At 45.8% G+C, this 6,120-nt stretch overlaps 1 pseudogene; it reads left to right on the top strand.

Moving 5' to 3' along the window:
* Positions 1-4,265: 4,265 nt before the first annotated feature.
* Positions 4,266-5,373, top strand: LOC138084519 (transmembrane protein 183-like; annotated as a pseudogene).
* Positions 5,374-6,120: the final 747 nt, after the last annotated feature.

Genomic DNA, 6,120 nt, shown 5'->3' with positions numbered 1-6,120 from the left:
GTAACATTCAGACAAGCAAACAGTGGGGACCTGTGGTGCTTTTTCCAGGTTGGCACTTTCTGTGCCAGCTGAGGGCAGGGCCAAAGGCTCAGCTGCAGGGTTCATTGAAGGGATCTAGGATCTACCTCAGGTCAAAGACTGTCTATTTTTCTGGCATCATTTTGCTGCCCTCTGTGTTGCTCTGCTGGACCCCAGTGACCTTTGTTGACCTTTGATGCTGGCAATTTGATCTCTGGTTCCTCTGCCTTTTCTAAATCCAGCTGGAACATCTGGAAGTTCTTGGTTCACATATTGTTGAAGCCTAGCTTGGAGAATTTTGAGCATTACTTTGCTAGTGTGTGAAATGAGTGCAATTGTGAGGTAGTTTGAACATTCTTTGGCATTGCCTTTCTTTGGGATTGGAATGAAAACTGACCTTTTCCAGTCCTGTGGCCACTACTGAGTTTTCCAAGTCTGCTGGCATGTTGAGTGAGTGCAGCACTTTAACAGCATCATCTTTTAAGATTTGAAATAGCTCAGCTGGAACTCCATCACCTCCACTAGCTTTGTTCATAGTGATGCTTCCTAAGGCCCACTTGACTTTGCACACCAGGATGTCTGGCTCTAGGTGAGTGATCACACCATCATGGTTATCTAGGTCATTAAGATCTTTTTTTTAATAGTTTTTCTGTGTATTCTTGCCACCTCTTGTTAATATCTTCTGCTTCTGTTAGGTCCATACCATTTCTGTCCTTTATCAAGCCCATCTTTGCATGAAATTTTCCCTTGGTGTCTCTAATTTTCTTGAAGGGATCTCTAGTCTTTCCCATTCTATTGTTTTCCTCTATTTCTTTGCATTGATCACTGAGGAAGGCTTTCTTATCTCTCCTTAATATTTTTTGGAACTCTGCATTCAGATGGATATATCTTTCCTTTTATCCTTTGCCTTTCACTTCTCTTCTTTAATAACTTATAATGGAAAAGAATCTGAAAAAGAATATGTGTGTGTGTAACTGAATCACTTTGCTGTACACCTGAAACTAACACAACATTGTAAATCAACTATACTTCAATAAAATTTTTTTTAAAAAGTTAAACATTGAATTCCCATAGGGTTATAGTACAGTGTTAGTTGCTCAGTCATATCCAACTCTTTCTGACCCCGAGGACTGTAGCCCACCAGGCTCCTCTGTCCATGGAATCCTCCAAGCAATAATAGTGGAGTGGGTTGTCATTCCCTTTTCCAAGTGATCTTCCTGACCCAGGGATCAAACCCAGGTCTTGTGCATTGCAGGAAGATTCTTTACTGTCTGAGCCACCAGGGAAGCCAAGACTTCCTATATGACCCAATAATTCAGTCCTAGGTATATGCACCTCAAAACTGACAATAGGTATTCAAACAAATACTTGTCCATGAATGTTCAAAGCAGCAAAAGGTGGAAACAGCTCAAATGTCCATGAATGGAGGACAGGATGCAGGACGGCCGCACGATGAGCAAGTGTTCAGCCATATGCAGGAGTGGAGCACTGATGCACGCTGCCAGACCCATGAACCTCGATAGCATCACGCTGAGTAAAAGAAGCCAGACCCAGAAGGGCACATATTGTGCGATTCTGTTTACATGAAATGGCCAGGAAGGAAAATTCACAGAGACGGAAAGCAGGCTGGCGGTAGCCAGGCACCGAGAGGAAGGGGACCAGGGAGCGACTGCTTGATCAGTATGGGGTTTCCTTTTGAGATGATGAAAATCTTTTGGAATTAGATGGAGGTGACGGCTGCACACGATTTTACATATTCTGTTGCTGTTGCTTTGTTGCCAAGTCCTGTCTGACTCTTTAAGACCCCGTGGACTGTAACCCTGCAGACTCCTCTGTCCATGGAACTTCCCAGGCAAGAATACTGGAGTGGGTTGCCATTTCCTTCTCCAAGGGATCTTCCCAACACAGGGATTGAAGCCACATCTTGCAGAGTTCCTTTCTTGCAAACTCTTCATCTTGGGGAGTCATCTGAAAATCTAAGACTCTCTGCTCAGCTCACTGCCTGCTGCTCCCATGGAGGGAAAAGTGAGCTATGACCTCAGAATCTACGAGCACAATGTCCTGGTTCTTGTGGCTCCCCAGTGGAATTAGAGAAGACACACAAGCAGCACACCTGGGGCTCCCCTGGTGGTCCAGGAGTTAAGAATCAGCCTCGCAATGCAAGGGACACGGGTTCGATCCCTGGTCCGGGAAGATCCCACATGCCGAGGAGTAACTAAGCTGTGCCCCACAAATACTGAGCCTTGCTCTAGAGTCCACCAACGGCAACTGCCGAAGCCCGTGCACCTGGAGCCTCTGCTCTGCCACACACTACAACGAGAAGCCCGCACACCACAAGGAAGCGTGGCCCCTGCTCGCCCCAGGTAGAGAAAGCCCACGTGCAGGAAAAAGAAACCCCACCAGCAAAAAATAAAATAAGCAAATACCTTTTTAAAAGAAGCAGCGGAGCTAGAAGAAAGCTCAAGCTCTGTTGTACATATTAGGTTTGGGGGTCCTGCTCCGCCCCTTCCCTATTTCCCCAGTGCGCCCAGTGCTCTGTGTGGTGGGCCAGCAAGAGCTAAGGCCCAGGAGGACTGGCAGAGGAGCCAGGCAGGAGGGATAGAAGGTGACTGTCAACAAGCCAGTGTGGAGGGCATTGTGTTCCCAGCCATCTGGATCAGGCTTCACACTGTGCAACTCTCTTCCTCTGAGTCCCACCTGATTTTTACAATCACTTGTGGGTCAGCCAGGCCAACAGGCTTCCTCCTCACTTTACAAGATAAACTCCAGAAGGACTTCCCTGGTGGTCTAGTGGGTAAGACTCCACACTCCCAATGCAGGAGGCCTGGTGTCTAACCCTGGTTAGGGAACTAGATCCTGCATTCAATAAGATCCTTCGAGCCACAACTAAGACCCGGCACAACCTAAATAAATCAATGAATATTATATATATATATAAAAGATAAGCCCCAGAAATTGACTTGCTTCAGGGTCATCCAATGAGGGTTAGGACCCAGGTCGCCAAACTCTCCGACTCCAAGATCTTTCTATTGGTTCTTCTCCAACACCTCCTAGAGACCACTCCAACTCACCCAAAAGGAAAAGACTTCCTCTCTCAAAAAGCATTTTCCACTCATGCTAGAGTGGTGGGGAAGGGGCAGGAGGAATGACTATCTTCAGTTGTCGGAGTTTCCTAGATGGACAGGCTGTCCTTGATCTTGGAAAGATTAGATGTCAAAACCCTCTAGACATAGATGCTTCCTGAACTGACCTTTCAGAGCCAACAATCAGGGCTTGGCTGGGCTGCCTCTGGTCCCACCTCACATGCTCCTGCTTCCGAGCTGCCTGCTGATGCTCTCAACAAGGCCAGTGGTGCTTGATTCTGCCAAAGCAGCTATAGAAATCTGGATCGTTTCCTGTGGCTTGAAATGCAAAGCTGCAGGCAGAGCAAGCAAATAGGTATCCCAAGGTCGCTGGTCAGGGAACTGGAGAAGGTCCGTTTTCATTCCAATCCTAAAGAAAAGCAATGCCAAAGAATGTTCAAACTACTGCATAATCGCACTCATCTCACATGCTAGCAAAGTAATGCTCAAAATTCTCTAAGCAAGGCCTCACCAGAATGGGAACTGAGAACTTCCAGATGTTCCAGCTGGATTTAGAAAAGGCAGAGGAACCAGAGATCAAATTGCCAACATCCTCTGGATCATAGAAAAAGCAAGAAAATTCCAGAAAAACATCTACTTCAGGGCTTCCCTTGTGGCTCAGCTGGTAAAAAAAAAAATCTACTTCTGCTTCATTGACTACGCTAAAGCCTTTGTGTGGATCACAGCAAAGTGTGGAAAGTTCTTCAAGAGATGGAAACACCAGACCACCGTACCTGCCTCCTGTGAAACCAGAATGCATGACAAGAAGCAATAGTTAAAACTGGACATGGAACAATGTACTGGTCCCAAATTGGGAAAGTACATCAAAGCTGTATATCATCACTCTGTTTATTTAACTTCTATGCAGAGTACATCATGCAAAATGCCAGGCTGGATGAAGCACAAGCTGGAATCAAGATTGCCAGGAGAAATATCAATAACCTCAGATAGGCAGATGACACCACCCTTATGACAGAAAATGAAGAAGAACTAAAGAGCCCCTTGATGAAGATGAAAGAGAAGAGTGGAAAAGTTGGCTTAAAACTCAACATCCGGGAGTGGGATGGCAGCGGAACCAGCCAGAGTTGGCCCTAGGCTGACAGATCCCACTCTCTGGCCCGAAACATGGCCTGGGGTCCTGGCCCTCTAACCCAGTCTCGCCCCAACACTGTCGCCATGCCCAAGAGAGGAAAGCGACTCAAGTGCCAGGCCTAAGATGCCTGCTCAGGCGGAGTGACCGTGGTGGATTCTGCCAACTCAGATCCAGCCGTCGTGAGGTCTGGAAGGGTCAAGAAAGCTGTCGCCAATGCCGTTCAGCAGGAAGCCTCCCAGCTTCCTTCAGTGGAAGCTCTTTCTGGAGCTGGTGAGCCCTGTGACATCATAAATAGCAGTGGTGAGACTGATGCCCAGGAGGGAAAGCATCCATGAGAGAACTATCTCCAGAAAAAAGAAGAGCAAGAGGCACAAGAGAAGACTGGATGGGACTGGAGGAGAAGAGCATCCCATCGATATTTGGCTATTGCTGGCCCCCTGTATCTGTCCTGAGAACGCTGTGAATTTTTCCCTGATTTGTAAGAATGCCTGGACTCTCATTTGCACTGCTACCTTTTGGACAAGGTTGTACGGAAGACACTGCACACTGGATGCCTCTCTGCCTTTGCACCTGTGACCTGAGTCAGTGGAGACGCTGCACTGTCTTCAGGCATGTGTGATCCGGTCTCTGGACCACATGTATGAGCCATCTGCTGCGCAAATCTCCAAGAATCCAGCCATTCCAAAAAGCACTTCTAGTATATTAAAGAATTCCAAATGCTTACTTTTCTGGTGCAGAAAGATTGTTGGGAACAGACAGGAACCAATGTGGGAATCCAACTTCAAGTTCAAAAAACAGTCCCCAAGATTAAAGAGCAAGTGTATGGAAGGACTGCAGCCTCCCATTCAGTACAAAGATGTTCATAACAACCCAGACCACGACTGCTGCCTACTGCAGGTCACCACCCTCAATTTCATCTTTATTCCAATTGTCATGGGAATGCTATTTACCCTGTTTACTATCAGTGTGAGCACGGACATGCAGCATCATTGAGTGAGACTGGTGTTCCAAGATTATCCTGTCCGTGGTGGTCAGAAACTGCGCAGTGAATAGGGTGTGCAAGTCATCCTGGACCCAGTGCACAGAGTTCAACTTTTTGACTGGTGGCATCCTCAGTATCCGTCTTCTCTGAGAGCGTAGATATTACTTCTGTCACTGAGGGCAGCTCTGAGCGAGGCCAGTCCATTTGTAATCAGATTCCAGTTTGGAAGGGGCAGCTGGATTGTATTTCTAGTCAGTAATGCACATGCTGTTTAGGTTTCTGGGGCTCCTGCTACAAGAAGGAGAAGGATTGAATCAGGAGGAAAAACAACTAATATTTATAAATATATTTTAATGTAAACTTTTGCATTTGAAAGGAGAAACCTGGCCAGATTTTCTGTGTTAAACCCCATTTGGTGCTACTGAGTTTGCTGTTCTTTGTTCTTTTATCCCAGGCAAAGTGAATGATCTTGCTTTAAAGGAAAATTAAACCCTTAAATCTCCAAACAAGGAAATTTTAACATATGGATCAGAGTAACCTTAGAGGCCTAAAGTTGTTGCTATTATTGCTTTCAGTTTAGCTGCCCCTCAAATTCAAGTGAATATTTCCTTGTTTCCCTTTACCCTTATCTAGAAATAAAGCAGGTGACTGGGTTTTCAGAACCTTAAAAAAAAAAAAAATTCAAAAAACTAAGATCATGGCATCCGGTCCCATCACTTTATGGCAAATAGATGGGGAAACAATGGAAAGACTGAGACTTTATTTTCTTGGGCTCCAAAATCACTGCAGATGGTGACTGCAGCCATGAAATTAAAAGATGCTTGCTCCTTGGAAGAAAAACTATGACCAGCCTAAACAGGGTATTAAAAAACAGAGACATTACTTTGCTGACAATAGTTCATCTA

The sequence above is a fragment of the Capricornis sumatraensis genome, chromosome 8 (genome assembly GCF_032405125.1).
Source record: "Capricornis sumatraensis isolate serow.1 chromosome 8, serow.2, whole genome shotgun sequence".
Classification (NCBI taxonomy): Eukaryota; Metazoa; Chordata; class Mammalia; order Artiodactyla; family Bovidae; genus Capricornis; species Capricornis sumatraensis.
This window is presented reverse-complemented; position numbering and strand designations above follow the sequence as displayed.